The following is an 18,227-nucleotide window of genomic DNA, read 5'->3' on the forward strand; positions in this document are numbered from 1 at the left end:
GTTAGGCTTGGAAATAAACCAAAGGGAAGTAATAGTATCTCCCTGGCCCCGTGGAATGGCACCCCTGTGTCATACACATGGTATTACTTGACAACAATGTGCACTTGCGGGTGATTATGATCAAGTTTTTAGCTCCATTTCCGAGGGACACAAGGGATACTAGGAAAACCTATAGTCTTTTGCTCTAGACATTTATCTTTCCTTTTGTAAATATTTGTCTTTGTATGTGCCTTTTACCATTTTGTGCATATTTATTTATTTATTTTCCTTTTTTCTTGCTTTCTTAGATAGCTTATTGATTTTAGTTTTATTTATTTATACAAAGCCATGGTTTTTCAAGAAAAAATGTTGGGCGCAAAAATCTATGCACTTGAGAAAAAGATAGAAATTTTTTTACCATGAAAGCAAGCCAAGGCAATCCACAGCAACCAAGACCACCACAACACCAAGGCCTCCAATTTCAGCCCCTACAGTAATAAATGAAAAAATACACTATCGAAAATTTTCTAGCAAAGTTTATGATCAACACAGAGGCAAATTTTCAAAACATAAACATCCGCTTTAATGAATTTTTAAAGTAGTATTGAGGACTGCCCACGCTTCGATCCAAGCACTTGAGAACCAAGTCAGGCAACTTGCTAGGGCAAATTCCGAACATTCTCCTGGTAGCCTACTGAGTAATATTGAAAATAACCTGAGAGACCACTTGAAGGCCATCACTCTTAGGAGTGGGAAACAAGTAGAGGCAAGGGCTGAAGATAGCCCAAGTGTCATAGAAGACTAGGTAAAGCAAGACAAAGAGGATGACATCATGGCCATGGAAAGATTTGAGGAAGTGGAAGAAACTTAATCGATCACAACTGAAGAAGATACTTGCCTCAACGTTGTTCATTCCATCATTCCATCAATCAATCAATAATCTTCAAGTGTAGGAAAAAATTCCGGGAATTGTATCTGAAGATGTGGGTAGGAAGCTAAGGCCATCTGATAAGTGTTTGTGTACTAAGAATACAAAGTATTCTTTTCTTATGATGAGCATTACTTTTATCAGGTTTTATCGCTAATACTTGTGTTTTTGTGTTCTTTTGCGCATATAGGGTTGTGGAGCCAAATAATGAAAGAAAGAAGCCAAAGTAGATTGCGATTACACTTTGTTGATGAAGTCTCGGAGTGAACAAATGTGAAGACACAAGTTGTGATCGAAGATACGTGAATGTGTGCCAACCTCCATGTGCTCAAGAAATTATATGGTTTGGAGGGGTACAAAGGCAGTCACATTTGTGTATTCTAACTTGTGCAATGTTAGCAAGATCTTCACTAATATGGCATTTTATCGAAGAAGCGATGCGATCTATGGCGTAGATGTGTGCCCGTTTATGTTGCATCGATGAAAAGTGTAGATTCAGGAGTATTTTGGTGGAGTACTGTAGTAGATAACGTAGTAAATCACTGTAACAATTTACTATAGCAGTTACTGTTTACAGTCTATAGAAAATCAGATTTCTAGAAATCCACACAGGCGTGTGGAAATTACCCACGCCCGTGTGGATACCCGATTCCAACCATATTTAAGCCGCGATTCAGCTCGATTTCAGAATCTTTTTTTTCCATCTTTTCTCCATCTTTGGAGAGGCTTACAGCTAGGGTTTAGAGGGGTTATGGGAAGGCTTTTGCAGTGGTTCTACGGCTTCGACACCACGTTCTCTTGGAAGATAGTTATTGGGAAAGCTATCATTAGCACCGATCCGGTGAGGTGTACCCTAGGCTTGACAAGGGGACCTTTGGAGAAGACGAGGCTACTCCATAAGACCATCGACATGAATACCGAGGGGGTTTCCTTATGGATTACATGTTTTTACTTTCGATTTCATTGTTGATTGTATCTTGCTCCATGGAGAGCTAAACCCCCTAGTAGGTACTTGGATTTGTAAACCCTAGGATGTTATTGTTTCATTGACTTTTATTATGCTTTCCTTAATTGATGTCTTTAATTGAGTTCTAATCTTTAATGCTTGTTGAATGATTTCTCCCTTAGAGTGACACTAGGGTTGAGAGTCCATCTTGGTAGCCTTTGTGGATGAGTGACACACCATGATAATTAGACACTGCTAGATTGGAGAGGGTTAAGAGGGTGAGTCGAGAGGTAGCGGAACGTCCCCTTTCCCCTCCGGTGTGATTCATCCTACCTCCATGTTCCTAGAGTTTTTTGCGGTGACAATAGAGTGAAGTCCTAAGAGAGTAACTCCGCTGGGGCTTAGTTACGCGAGCAACAAAATAAAGTGTTGAAGTAATCCTTAATATCTGGGGCTTAATTGTGACTAGGGGTCTTTTGCCTGGACCAAAGGGTTAGATCTATATATAGGAATAGGGTCAATCACTTGGAATCCCTAGAGCTTCTTGCAACTATACACAGTGTGAGGTATTGAGACTAAGCGATTTCTCCACTGGGGTATAGCGTAGAGTTAATCATGGTTGACCTTAGGTTTGAGACCGTGTATTTTAAGATCTCCATGACTCATTAAGCATCAGTTAGGAGACATAATAGTTGGTCTTGCACTTGAAGCAATAGTCCTAGGGGAAGCAATGTCCAAGTGCCCCACTTTCTATCGATTACCTTTCCTCTCATTTTTTTAATCTGCCATATTGTCTGACTATTCAACTTCTATTTCAGCTTGATTGGAGGGTTCTTGCACAAGTTCTTTACCCTTTCTTCTGAGTGTATGTTCAAGTTCAAGATCACCTTCAATAAATATTAAAGGGTTCCCTCGGGTCATAACCTGGAGCTGCACCAAAAGAAAGAAAACAAATCAGAATGATGATAGAATAAAGAGATGTAAAATAGAATGAATGAATGAGTAGCTAATATAGCAAAATGCAAAGTATATCTAAACGCTTACTCCGTAGCAACGGCGCCAAAAACTTAACACACCCCTTGCGTGTGACCCACAAGTGCACAGGTTTCTCAAAGTAATAAATCCCTGGTGAGTGGGTATCATATCCACAGGGAGTAGGGAATAAAAACACCAAGATTGCTACTTAACCAAGTGAAGATGAAACAATGATTGTGTTGATAAGATGTAATGTGGACAAAAATAAAAGAAATAAGAAAGAGAGGCACAAATAAGTGAGAGGAAAGGCAGTCGATATGAAGTGGGGTACTTAGATATTGTTCCGCATAGGATTATCGCTTAAAGAGCAAAACCAACTATTATGCTTCCTAACTAATGCTCAATGAGTCATAGACATCATAAGATAAACGGTCCCAAACCTAAGGTCAACCGTGACTAACTCTACACTATGCCCCGACGGAGAAATCGATCAGAGTATCAACACCTCACACTGTACAAAGTTGCAAGACGCTTTAGGGATTCCAAGTGATAAACCCTATTCCTGTATGTAGACCTAACCTTTTGGTCCAGGCGAAAGGCCCTTAGTCACAATTAAGCCCCAGATATTAAGGATCACTTCAACGCTTCACTCTGTTGCTCGCATAACTAAGCCCCAACAGAGTTCCTCTCTTAGTACTTCAATCTATTGTGACCGCAAAGAACTCTAGGAAATGGAGGTAGGATAAATCACAAAGAGGGGAAAGGGGACACTCCACTACCTCTCGACTCACCATCTCGACCCTCTCCAATCTAGCTTTGTCTAATCCTCGTGGTGTGTCACTCACTCACAAGGATTACCAATATGAACTCTTAACCCTAGTGTCACTCTAAGGGAGAAATCATTCAACAAGCATTTAAGATTGGAACTCAATTAAAACATCAATTAAGGAAAGCATAATAAAGGTTAATGAAACAAATACATCCTAGGGTTCACAAATCCAAGTACCCACTAGGGGTTTAGCTCTACATGGAGCAAGATACAATCAATAGTAAAATCGAAAGTAAAAAAAGGTAATCTATAGGAAAACCCCCTCGGTAGTCATGTCGATGGTCATGTGGAGTAGCCTCGTCTTCTCCAAAGGTCCCCTCGTCAAACCTAGGATACACCTCGTCGGATCAGTGCCGATGAAAGCTACCCCAATAGCTATCTTCCAAGAGAAACGCGGTGTCGAAGCTGTAAAACCACTCTAAAAGCCTTTCCAATACCTCTCTAAACCCTAGACGCATCATCTCAAGAGTTGGTGAAAACGTGGAAAGAAGGATGCTAAAATCGGGCTGAATCACGGCTTTAAATAGGTTGGAATCGGGCATCCACACGGCCCTGTGGATTTCCACATGCCCCCGTGGAATTTCCACATGGGCGTGTGGATTCTCTGGAATTCTAATTTTCTACCGGCTGTGAAGACTAACTGATACAGTAATTGCTACAATGATTTGCTACAGTATCTGCTACAGTATCGGCCAAAAACACTCCTGATTCACACTTTTCATCGAGGCAACATAAACGGGCACACATTATGCCATAGATCACATTGTTCTTCAATAAAAGGCCTAATTGGTGAAGATCTTGATATCAATATACAAGTCGGGATACGCAAATGTGACTGCCTTCGTACCCTTCCAACTCATTGTAATTGCTTGAATACATGGAGGTTGGCATACATTCTCGTATCTTTGAGCCCAACTTGTGTCTTTGCATTTGTTCCTTCCAAGATTTCATCAAATAGTGCATTCACGATCTACATTAGCTTCTTTCTTACATATTTGGCTCCATAACCCTATATGCACCAAAGTAACACAAATACACATGTATTAGCGCTAAAACCTGATAAAAGTAATGCTCAATGCAAGAAAAGAATACTTTGCATTAGTAATATACAAGCACTTATCACACACATTTAGGTGTTTATCAATGTCTAAGAAAACTAGAGGAACTCTCCTCCATTTGACCCATCATGATGGTAAGCAAAAGTACATCGAGCTAATGACATTAACCAAGCACTTCTTGGGAGGAAACTCAAGCTTTTAAATTCATCATACTTTCATTCTTCGTATTCTTTGTGTATTTGGTTAATTAGTTGCTTCATGGTTGTGTTCATGTTTGTTGTGTTGTTGATCTTATCTTCATTGTTGTGTGATCTAGTGTGCTTGTGAGCATGTTTGTTGTGTTAATCTTCATGTTATTTCATGTGTGTCTTGAATCTTTAGTGTTTATCCTTTGATTTGGTGTCATTTGAAGGCAAAGTTTTGCATGTTTTAGTGTTGAGGTTGTTGTTCTTTGTTTTGTATCAAGGTTGCAAATAGAGCTTTTGATATTTGTGTTTTTTTCCAGGTTTTCACGGACTACCTATCGGGTGCAAGCTTGCCCATGAGATTTGACTCAGAGGGCTCATGGGCAAGCTTGCACCTGTGAACTCCTTCACGAGGGCTTACCGTGAGGCGCGAGCAGCCCCATAAGTGGGGCTGCCACCTTTTCTCTTTCCTCTCCTATTCTTCTTATTCTTGTTTCTACTTCAATTCTCCATTGTTTCTCTTCATTTTTTTCTTCATTTTATTCCATTTTTCTTACTCTAAATTCCTCTCCTACCTCTAGCAACCTCATTCTTGTGGTTTATTGGTAGTTTCACCGCCTTTTCACCAAGCTTTCACAAGGGGCTATTTTATAAGCCCTAACACTAGGTTTGCTTCTTTCTTCTTATTTTCTCTTTCTTTTTCACTTCTTTATGATGCAAAACTTGTAGATGAGTGAATGATTATTGTTTGGTGGTTTATTTTTTAGATTCTTTCATACTTTGTAAAATTTTTAAAGCTCCATTTACAAGGGAAACTATTACAAATTGTTTTTGCATGTTTTACATTCTTTTAAGATAATTGACACCCCTAGCATAATAAACACTTGTTTTCTTTTGTGTGAGGTTTGATTTTGTGTATCTTGTCTTGTAGGAATGCTGACTAAATGCACAATTTCAAAGCAAGCAAGGAAGGATGATAAACCTGTCATTGGTGAACTGTGCTTCAAACAAGAAACAGACAAGACAAAATATGATATTTTGGGGCATTGATGAGTGCATTTCATAGTGTATTCATGATTTCTTCCCTGCAAGTGTGCAGGATCGCTAAGTAATACCTTATGCAAGAACATAAGGATGGTATTCCATTTGGCTAAGGAGCTCCTATTACTCCTTCATTACCTATTATCCAACCTCATAATTTAAGCATGGTGAACTACTCTAAAAGATGCAAGAAAGTAAACAAAATACGAGCGTAAGAATTACAGAACTAGACAAGTGATTTCAAGAGCAACAATGATATGCAAAGGCCTATGGATGTGGATCCCCTTTAGGGGTCATCATGATACATAAATGCACAATAAAGCAAAGCAAGGGTGATTTAGACCAAGGGATCTCAAAATTAGACCAACCCCAATTTCTCGATGATTGATCCCTAATCCCATATGAATGTTGATAAGAATTTCTGTGTAACCAACATCCCTATGATTGAAATAAGCACAAGGACATCCTGGGATAAGGATATACTTACCCTAAGTCTACCCTTATGAATCGGAGGGCTACCGACATCCAATTTCTCGGCATGTCAATACAAGTAAACCCTTTATAGTTCCTTATTGATCTAATACACACGATTAGGTCACATCTATGTGTACAACTCAGTAAAGAACTATGGGTTTCTCCATTAATTAGTTCTTGGCATGAAGAACAATGAACTAAATCTTAAATCAACCCAAGAATTTCAATTAAATACAAAGCATCCAAAATACATGATGAAACACCCCAAGGTTTGCCAACACTTGGTGGCCTTGGGGGTTTAGTGTGCCATCATGCAAACAATAACAACAAAATCAAGAAAGATGAAGAATGAGTTCATAGATGACACTCCCTGGTCAAAATGATGAATAAGGAGATAGAGATCCAGCTGAATGACGCTTCCCCCATCCAAAAGGTGTCGAATGATGCTTGCTCTAGCCGAAGGCTGCTCCATGGTCCTTGATCCTTCCTTCTGTGGTGGTAAATCTTTCCTTTTTGATGATGATAGTCTTGCCTCCTCCTCTAGCCTCAAAATTTTGCTTCTCAAAGATGTCTTTCTTTTCCCTTTTCCTCTCCCAAGTGGTGGCTACCAAAAGTTCTTCTTGATGCACTAGAAGTGTCTTTTTATACCCCCAAAATATACGGATAGTATGGGGGCCGTATGGATGTCAAATCAGGCTCAAGATCATCAAAACCCGAGGTATACTGGGGTCAATCCCGGGGTCAATGAGGAGGTCATTGAGGCCGTATGGCTTAGGCGAAATCTCTTGCCTCCAGGTGCTATAGTGTCAATCCCGGGGTCAATAACGGGCTGTGTATTGAGGCTGTATGAACTATAACACTTTCTAGCCTGAAAATTCTCCAAGTGCTATAGTAACTGCTATAGTGATTGATTGCTTCCCCGCAAGTGTACGGGATCGCCAAGTAATACCTCGTGTGAAGACACGAGGATCATATTCCACGGGGCTAAGGATCTCCTATTACTCCTTCTTAAGCTATTATCTAGCCTAAGATCTCAAGCGATGGATTTTACTCTACTAAATGTAATTAAAGCTAAAACAATATTTGCCAACAAATTAGAGAGAACAAGCAATGAGCAAGCAAGAGAATCAATGAAATGCAAAGGCTTATGGATGTGGATCCCCTTGAGGGGTTATCATGCAACATGGATGATGATCTAAAGATGCAAGGGTAAAATGGACCATGAGATTTCAAGATTAGAACAACCCTAATTTCTCGGCGATTGAACCCTAATCCCATACGAACATAGATAGGAATTTCTCCCAAATCCATATCCCTACGATTGCATTAAGTACGAGGAAATCTCACTTAGGAGTAAACCTACTCTTCTTCTAATTAAACCTACATGGAGGGCTACCAAACACCTGATTTCTCGGCGTGATGATACAAGTATCCCCTTCTAATCCATTCATGATCTAATACATGCGAGCAAGTCACATCTACATGCATCACTCATAAAAGAGCTACGGATTTCTCCTAAGTGTAGCACTTAGCATGAAAACAATGGATTAAATCTCAAAATTACCCAAACATGGAATTAACAAGTTATCATCCAACATACATGATAAAACCCCCCAAGGTTCACCAACACCCGGTGGCCTTGGGGGTCTATTGTGTCATCATCCCACAACAAGCAATACAAACAAGCAAAACATGAAACAAAAGCATAAATGACACTCCCTAGATGAAATGGTGGAGGAGGAGGTGAAGAATATGCTGAATGACGCTTTCCCCGCCAAAGGAGTGCCCAATGACGCTTCCTCTAGCCGCGGGTCTCCTTCCTTCAAATCGTGGTAGATCTCCCCTTGAATGAAGTTGCCTTCTTGCCTTGAGAGTCATGGACCTTGGGCTTGGATGATCTTCTAGCTTCCTTGCCCTTCTTCTCCTCCCCAAGGCCGCCACAAGCCTCTCAAGTGTCTCCCAAAATATGCCCAGCAAAAAGTCTAGCCAAAAGTTCCTTTTTTGCCCTAAAAGTCAGTATATATACCCCCCGGGTCATACGGGTTGTATGGGGGTCGTATAGCACTCAAAGACACTAGATTCGCGTTCCATACGGGGTGCATATGACCTCCATACGGCCTCGTATACTGGGTAGTATGGAAATCTTGGCAGACACTCTGAATTATTCCGCTGCTACAGTGCATACGGCCCTCATACTGGGTAGTATGGGGGTAGTATGAAATTCATGTTTTCTTCTCTTTTCGCCCAAATGATATCTTCTTGTTCTCCATGGCTTCCTTATGCCCAACAAAGCAAATAGTAGACAATTAAGCATAAAATGGGCATCAAACCTCACAAAATACATGCAAAGTGAATACGATATATATATGAAAACACCTGCATTTAGACACTTATCGGTGATTCATCTACAGTATGTCTGCTAAGCGTTTGCTTGTCCCCAAGCAAAAAAATCATGAAAAACAAAGAGAATGATAAGTGCCTAAATGTATTACCTCCGGCTCAAATAAATATAAGAATTTAAAAGCAGTGGATGATGATATACAGATGTTGAGTTACAAACAGTAAGCACAACAGGGAGGTCCTGTCTCACCCCTTATATGTCTATGCCGTGTGTGTGAATCTTTTATCTCATTTGCCCTGACTTGGTCTAGCCTACTGACTTCAATAAGTACAGCTCTAGATGCTAATCACTCGACATGCAAAGAATATTGAGTCTTAAAATGATAAGTGCTACTTCAAAAAGTAAGATCCTTCTAACTCTTAACCTTGAACTAATTCCATGTTCTATCTCAGAACCTCTAGTAGGTAGTCAAAAAGATCACTAGGGTTTTTATTTTCATTTCATCATCATTTTTTTCGAGTCTGACTAATGTAGACTGCACAAAAAATCTTTCTGGAGGGTGCACATGCTGGTTAGGCACAAGAGCCACCCAACTACTCGATTATAGTCTACATACACGCATTCATGCTTCATTATCAGAGGAATACTGACATAGACTCCTTTTTTTCACATTCATCCCAGATCACATCTTTAGATTACTCTACATGCCACAGAACTAAGGCTAGCTTAACAAGACTTAGAAGTTCTTAAGAGTTCATTGAAAGAAAGAACTTAGAATTCTAAGGCCAAGTACTCAAAGTTGTGTGTTAAGCATACAAGAGAGTTAGAGTAGTCAAGTTGGCTATTCCCAGGGCATCAACACAAGATTCAGTGCACAAAACAATGCTAGAGGTGAAGCATGATTCGATAAGGCATAAAAAATATGTAACTTACATCAATCAATAATCCATGCTAGAAGAATCTCACAAGAATGAACAAGCCATCATGGGTAACATTAGCATGCAAACAATGATCCTAATATATGAAATATACCCAACACCACAACTAGTGTTGTACATTGTCCCCAATGTACACTAATCATGAAGAACAAGGCAATATTTATAATGAAAATAATAGAGGAGGGTGAAAACAACTTCCCCAGTTTATCTTTGCAAATGGCAAAGAATGACCTGAACATATGGTACAAGGAGCTATACATGTCCGGTCTACTCTCTAATGAATGTGGAGAGGCTCACTAATCTACCTTAATGCCCTGCAAGGCAAAAGGGACACCATCATTTCAAAGAAAAATTTAAATGTAAAGAGTAAACACTAGGGAGTAGTCAAACACACATTATAGATGATGTATGGGCATAACCCTTCCCAACTTATTAGTACCAAACAAACAAACATGCACAAAGTAAAACAAAACAACACACTATGGAAATAAAACAAGTGTCCATGCTCAAAAGTGAAACTGATCATCATAAGCTGCTACAGATGGTGGTACGATGGTGCAAGAAACGGTAGTGGTGTGTGAGGATGACCCACGAGAGGAGATAACATACTAATTGAAGTTCTCTGTGAGCTGGCGCTGTCCCTCTAAGATCTGGTAGATCTGGTCTTGTATCTCACGCTACTCGTGATGTATGGCCTGAATGTCATCCTCCATTACCTTGAACCGAGTGTCAAAGACTGATGGAAATAAGGTGCCAAGAGTAGCATGAGTAGGTGACTCTTCAGATTCTAATTCTATCTCAACTAGTTCGTGCTAACTTGATTCTTCCATGGTCGGGTGTCGGGCAAGTCCATATTTGCCACCTTTCTTTTTGAATAGCCCTATCGCATGTAAGATAACTGCTCCAAGGGGTGCCACATTCCTGACAATGGTCATACCTCAGGCGCAGTCCATCAAGTTCATACTGCAAATTAGTCAGGTGATGTATGGGCCCACAAAGATGGCTCCCAATCGAACACACTACCCTTGATGAATGAATGCTTCAGCCACAAGGTGCCTAAGATGGATGGGATACTGCTCAACAATACCATACATGGTGTATAAGTCTGACTATGTAACCATCCCAGTACTGTCCTTCTGATTCCTAATATAACGAGCGCGATAAGAGCATGAACATATCTATGTACAGGGTTCACCATACGAGTCACTTTCCTAGTGTTCTTAGTGTCACTAGTTTCTAGGGTGGCCTAGCACTAGTTCGCATACATGTATGATGGATAATCGATTTGTAGTTGGCCGAGTGCCATCATGTCAGTGAACTCATCATCATAAATCCCCAAGCACTTTGCGAACTCCAAGTGATTTATTTCATGAGATTTTCCAAAAGCTTGAAATTAAATGGCTCATTGTCTTCGAGTAATGATGTTTCTTTCATCTTGTTTCGCTTCAAAAGTGCTTAACACCTCCAATGTAAGTTGGTAAAAAGTGGGACCATCAATTGAGAATAAATTCGCCCAACCATTATGTGATAGTAGTTTCTTCACTTGTTCATCTATCCCAATTTCCTCCAAAATACCCCATTCAATGTGACGAAAAGTGCCGAATGGTTTGGTCTTCAATATGTCGTAACTTGCCTTGTGAAGAGCATGAGTGAAATGGGGTTCTTCATTGATGTGAATGCCTTTCCTTGGACGTTTAGAGGCGAGTTTCTTGACATTCGGCATTCCTACATCAAGAATAGATCATTTTAAGCTTAAAGGAATCTAAGATAATTCAAAATGTGGTGTGAATAAGTAAGGAAGAATAAGAAGAATCAATGAATAGGGACCATACGGCTGTATAGGCCGTATGGACACTATTTATTTTGCAAGCATCTCCCCATGATCATGAAATCCATAAAATTTGTACATAAAATCACATGAAACCACAACTATGATGTTCACACCATAAAAGGTAAGCCAAATGCTTGAAAAATTCCACAAACAAGCCCAAAAAAGCAAGAAAAAATTAAGAAGATAAAGTTAGGGCACCAAAGAGCTTACCTACAAAAACTAGGGAAAACTTGAGTAAAGCTTAAAGAAAACCACTAGTTCAACTTCTCAAAGAATTTAGGAGATGATCTAGAAAAAGAGAGGATAAGATTTGGCCAAGGTTTGATGGAGAAAGAAGAGAGGAATTCGGTCGAAGAAGAAGGAAGAATGAAGAGAGAGAAAATGTGGTAGAAGGATAAGGGGAGGTGCCCGACCTATACGGCCTTAATGAAGGCCTCATTGAGGCCATATAGGATAGTTCAAAATCTCGGTTTAGGACAGACGACCTGAATGAGGCCCTCATTGAGGCCCTATGCCTTAAGCTAATCTTTCTGGAAGGGATAGACGGCCTCAATGATGTCCTCATTGAGGTCGTAGGCCCCCTGGAATTGTTATAGGGGCATTATTCTTCTCTCTCAATGAATAGAAATGATTTCAAAGTGGTTTAGAACGTCTCCTACTTGAAAGAATTGCTTAAAAACTCGATCTAATGCATGAAATAATAACAAAAACAAGTGTTTCTCAACAAGAAAAACAATTAAACCCTAACCTAGACGAAAATAAAAATGTGTAATGCATGCGAGCATGGACTTATTCAAATTTATAACAACTAAGAAAATATGAAAAAGAACAATGAAACTAACACATAGAGTACGAAAAATGAACATGGAGCCCCGGAATGCTTGGGTTGCCTCCCAAGAAGCGCTTGTTTAACGTCACAAGCCTGACGTACTTTGTTACTTACCTCATGGGGGTTAGAAAAGTTTGAAGTTACCCCCGGTCATCTTTGAAGTGTTGATTATTCTCATTAAATTCAGTGACATCAATGAATGAACTTCACATTTTTCATGAGTAAAGAGGGGTGAGAGTTGTACCTTCCTTCCTTGAGGTGTTAGATGGTGAGGGGTGATACCTTTCTTCTTTCTTCCATGGACCTCCCTCCAAATTTTCCTCAACATCGACTCTTTTTTCTCTTTTTCTTTTGCATTAGTGCACACCACCTTCTCTTTTGGTTGCTTTAAAATTTGACTTGGAAGAGAGGGGTGGGATTCTTCTTGTTCTTCATTCCCTTGCTCCTCCAAATACTTATCTAAGGGGTTTAATGACAACACCTCCAGCACACAATTAGAAATCAAGAGGTCAATTTCATCTATGAAATAAAGCATGTCATCATGGTCTAATGAGTGTTTCATGGCCGCCAGTAGAGTGTACATAGCTTCTTCCTCTCCGACCCTTAACGTTAATTTTCCTCTTTTTAGGTCGATTAGTATACCTGAGGTACTGAGGAATGGCCAACCAAGAATCAACATTGTCTCCACATCTTCATCTATATCCATGATGACAAAATCTATTGAAAACACAAATTTGTCCACCCGAACAATCACATCTTCCACAATTCCACGAGGCTTCCTTGTCGATCGATCTGCCAATTATAGAGTCATCCTTTTAGGTCTAAGTTTCATCCAGGCCAAGCTTCAAATACATGGTATAGGGCATAATGTTAATTCCAGCCCCTGAGTCTGCTAGGGCATTTTCTTGAATTCCACCCTCAAGCACACATGGAATTATGAAACTTCCCGGATCTTTCAACTTTTGTGGGAGCTTCTTTTCCAAGATGGCTGAGCAATTTCCCGTGAGCGCAACTGTGCATTCTTCCTCCAATTTTCTCTTGTTTGTAAGAAGTTATTTTAAAAACTTGGCATATTTGGGCATTTGAGTTAAAGCTTCCACTATCTGGATGTTTATATGGAGTTGTTTGAAGATATTGATGAACTTTCTTAATTGAACATCCTTCTTGTCTTGTTTCAATTTGCCTGGATGGGGAATTGGAGGTTTGTACTCAGATGACTTTGATGGTCCCCTTAGCTACGGCTCATTGTGTTCTACTCGATTGTTTTTCTCAATGATTTTTTCAGCTGAATTGGGGTCTTCCTCACGGCTAGCCCAGTTTCCTTGATAGTTGGGTCAACTTTGACCCTTGTCTCCACTTGTCTTCCGCTTCTAAGGGCAATTTCCTTTAAGTGTTCCTTGGATTCTCTTTAGTGTTACTAGGAAGACTGCCTGAAGGTCGTTCAGAATTTGCTTTAGCAAGTTGCCCCACCTAATGCTCAAGTGACTGCACAGAGGCTTGGAGATTTCTCAAGATGGAGCCTATCTCATTGAACTGTCTTGCATGTTGAGCAAGATGAGCATTTACCTTGACAAACTGGGTATCCATGCTAATAATTATGCTATTAAATCTTGATTTAGTGTTTATCATGAATTTGGCAGGCACATCTTCAGTAGTGAATCTCTTCTCTTGTAGTGGTTGTTGCATTTTAGAGCCCTGAGGGGGTGCAACTTTTTACTGTTGCCATTGATTTCATGAAACATTTGGGTGGTACTTCCACCCCGGATTGTAAGTTGAGCTGTATGGGTTTCCTTGCTATCTTTACCCTCTAATATAATCAACAGTCTGGATTGGTGCAATAGGACATTGGGCAACTCCATGCTCACCACCACAAGTGCTACAACTCATCACTGATTCTGAATTCGAACTACTGCCCATGAGCATGTCTAGCTTCTGAGACAACATATCAACTTTCGCGGCAAGAGCATCATTGGCATTAACTTCATAAATTTAGGCTCCCTTCTATGGTGTTCCTCTTGAGGCCCAATGAGACTCATTGCTTACTATAGGTTCGAGTAGTTGCTCGGCTTCATCGGGGTACTTATTGCTAAGGGATCCACCCGCTGCGGCATCAATTAGTTGGCGAGTCACATAGTTTAGCTCATTGTAAATGATTTTTACCCACATCCATGAAGCAAAATCATGATGGGGGCATCTTCTAAGGAGGTCTTTAAATCTTTCATAGGCTTCAAATAATGTCTTGGGCTCCCTTTGTTTAAATGCCGAAATTTCATGCCTCAATTTTGCTGCTTTGCTTGGTGGAAAATATCTTCCAAAAACTTTTTTGACCATGTACTTCCATGTTTTGTGATGAATCAGCAAGCACACGGGTCGTCAAGTAATACCCTATGCGTGACACAGGGGTTGTATTCCCTGGGGTCCCAAGAGCTGCTATTACTCTCTCCTAGACGGCACTGTCTAGTCTACCAAATATAGGATTAAAACAAGATAAGGAAAATAACAAAAGAAAAGAAACTATAAACACATGGACTAAGGGTCACCACACAAGCATACTAAGGAAGCAAGTAACAATGAAAGTGCGAGGTCTCCGAGCTAGGATCCCCTCGGGACTATTAAAGCTAGAGGGATGCTAGAATTACAAAGGCAACGGTGGTTGGACCAAGAGACATCCAAAAATAGATCACCTCGATGGTCACGGCGGTAATCCCTAATCCAATAAGAGTATTGGCCCGGAATCTCTTCCGACCAAATCCTCCTACGATCGCATTACAATTAGGGGAATCTCAAATTAGGGCCGAAACTCAACCTAGGTACAGCGCTAATGGTTGGAGGGGTATGAAATACCCAATGGTCATGGTGTATTCATACATGTATCCCTTCCAAGCAAGGTGTGTCTAGTATAAGGGCGATGGTCACGCACCAAATACAACCTAGAAGTTGAATCACAAAGTTCTCATGCAAAACAACACATCAAAGAGCACCAAGCAAGGATCACAAACCACACAAATGCCATAAATGTAAATCAAAGCATCTATACAAGCAAGTTCATCCCAAGGTTCACCGGATGCCCGGTGACCTTGGGAGTCTAGTTCGTCATCAACAAAGGAGCTGTAGAAGATAAGAGATACAAAGAAAAGTTCATAACAAACTCCCCTAAGATGAAGACTAGAAGGTGGTGATGAGAACTCGTTGGATCCGCGCCAGAGAGCTCCTAGATCATTTTCCTTGAGAGTGTAACCTTCTTCTCCCTTCGATTTGCCCCTCAGATCTGCCTTCTCCTGCAGCCTTGAAGATCTAGAGGATGATGGTGGAGAGTGGTGGCCAAAAGTCCCTTAATTGATGCCCTAACAAGCCTTATATATGCCCAGATCCCGAACGGTAAACGGGTCAGTATACCGGCCGTATGCCGACCCCTCGGGAATTTAAGTTTTCAGCTGAGAAGCCCGTGATGAGCTACAGTGATTGCTACAGTGAAACTGCTACAACAACACTGCTACAGTGCTGTGCTACAGTGATCCCAGACCGGAAACGCCATTTTGTTGCCGAATTCATCCCCAATCGCGTCGCCGAACCCCCAAGGCTTCTAATGGGTTTGAAATGTAAAAATAACACAATTTAAACCAAAAGGGCATCGATTCAACAAATAAATATAAAGAATAATAAAGAATAAATAGATGCAAAATACATACTTTTAGACATTTATCATTTTGATTGACCCCGGTGGTAGAGATGTGAGTTATCGGTATGCCTTATCCCTTACCCTGAATGGGAATAGTCACAATTGGATTGCATCATCCGTAACTCCATTTATCTTAAAAGTGGAGCAAATTTGGAGAAAACGAGCAAGGTGATCATGAGCATCCTCATTTGTAAGACCATTTAATTGAACTGAATTTTGGATCATGCCGATTGTGCTTGCTTTGATTTCGAAATTATTCGTGGTAATGGTTGGTGCTTGAACACTAAATTCTTCACCCGTGAACTGTGGCCTTTCATATTTGGATAAGGTGCATCTCTCCTCGGCCATGAATATAGATTCTCTATCCTCAATTTCAATACTTCATTCACTTGAGCCTTTGATAAGTGCTTGTGTGATATGAATGCGAAGCGTTCATTCTTTATGTTGAGCATTACTTTTCTTGGGTTTTTACATTAATATGTGTGTTTTTATGTTACTTTTATGCAGGTAGGGTTGTGAAACCAATTATGAAGGAAAGAAGCCAATGTGAATCACAATGCACCGATTTTGGAGAAAATCTTGCTAAGGTTCAGACGCGAAGATATAAGTCGGGTGCGAGATGCTAGAGTGTGTGCCAACCTCCCCGTATTTGAGTTTGCACAACCATTTGGAGGGGCACAAGGGCAGTCACACTCAAGCATTCCGACTTATGCACATAGAACAAGATCTCCATCAACTTATCCGTCATTCAAGAAGCAAAGCGATCCACAGCATAAACGTGTGCCCGTTTATGTTACCTCGATGAAAAGTGGATTCAGGAGTATTTTTGGCATAATACTGTAGCAAATCACTGTAGCAAACACTGTGGAAATTCACACGGGCGTGTGGAAATTATCCACGCCCGTGTGGAAATTCCACACGGGCGCATGTAGCATCCACGCCCGTGGAGTTGCCCGATTCCAGCCCTATTTAAAGCCGATTCAGCCACGATTTTGGTATTCTTTTCTCCATCTTTTCCCCAACTTGTGAGAGGGCTTCGACTAGGGTTTCGAGGGGTATTGGCCAAGGTTTTGGAGAAGTTCTACGGCTCTGACATCGTGATTCCATTAGGAACAAGGTTGGTAGGGGAGCGTCGATCGAGGCGTATCCTATACCGGACGAAGGAATCCTTGGACGACGAGTAGAGGACTTTCCACAAGACCATCGACACGACCATCGAGGGGGTTTCTTTATGGATTCATTGCTTTTACATTCGATTTCTTTGATTGTACTAAGCTCCATGGAGAGCTAAACCCCTAGTGGGTGCTTGGATGATTGTGAACCCTAGGATGTATTCGTTTCATTGAACTTCTTTATTATGCTTTCAATAAATTGATGTTTATTGTGAGTTCCAACCTTAAATGCTTAATTATATGAACATTTCCCCTAGAGTGACACTAGGGTTGAGAGTTCTTGTTGGTAACCTTGTGAGTGAGTAACACACCATGAGCGTTAGACAAAGCTAGGTTGGAGAAGGTTGAGAGAGTGAGTCGAGAGGTACAGGAGCGTCCCCTTTCCCCTCCGGCGTGATAGATTCTACCTCCGTTCCTCGAGTTCTTTATGGCCATAATAGAGTGAGTGGTCTAAGGGATGAACCTCCGCTGGGGCCTAGTTGCGCGTGCAATGGAGTGAAGCGTTGAGAGGATCTTAGTATCTAGGGCTTAATTGTGGCTAGGGACCTTTCGCCTGGACCAAAGGGTTAGGTATATTTTTTTAGGAAGAGATTTATCACTTGGAATCCCTAGAGCTCATTGCAACTCTATGCGAGTGCGAGGTGTTGAGATTGTTCGATTTCTCCTCCGGGACATGTATAGAGTTAGGCATAGTTGACCTTAGATTTGGGACTATGTATGTGAGGATTTCCACGACTCACCATAGCATTGATTAGGAAGTATAATAGAGAGTTCTTACACTTGAAACGATTATCCTAGGTGAAGCATCATCCGAGTACCCCACCTTTATCGATTGCCTTACCCTCTTCTTTATTCTTGCTCTCTCACTTGTTGCTTTTATTGTTAAGAATTGAATCAATTACACACTAATCACTATTGATCTTCCACATAGCTAAGAATCAAATTAAGTATTTTCACTCCCTACTCCCTGTGGATTCGACCCCGCTCACCTGGGATTATTACTTCGACAAGCCCGTGCACTT

The 18,227-nt window shown here is 40.7% G+C and overlaps 1 non-coding gene across 1 annotated transcript; it reads left to right on the forward strand.

Moving 5' to 3' along the window:
- The first annotated feature begins 14,530 nt into the window (after positions 1 to 14,530).
- LOC120281466 lies at positions 14,531 to 14,637 on the forward strand. The gene has a single exon (XR_005542606.1). It is a non-coding gene; the product is annotated as a small nucleolar RNA R71 (small nucleolar RNA).
- The last annotated feature ends 3,590 nt before the right edge of the window (positions 14,638 to 18,227 follow it).

Source organism: Dioscorea cayenensis, chromosome 17, assembly GCF_009730915.1.
Source record: "Dioscorea cayenensis subsp. rotundata cultivar TDr96_F1 chromosome 17, TDr96_F1_v2_PseudoChromosome.rev07_lg8_w22 25.fasta, whole genome shotgun sequence".
In the NCBI taxonomy this organism is placed as follows: Eukaryota; Viridiplantae; Streptophyta; class Magnoliopsida; order Dioscoreales; family Dioscoreaceae; genus Dioscorea; species Dioscorea cayenensis.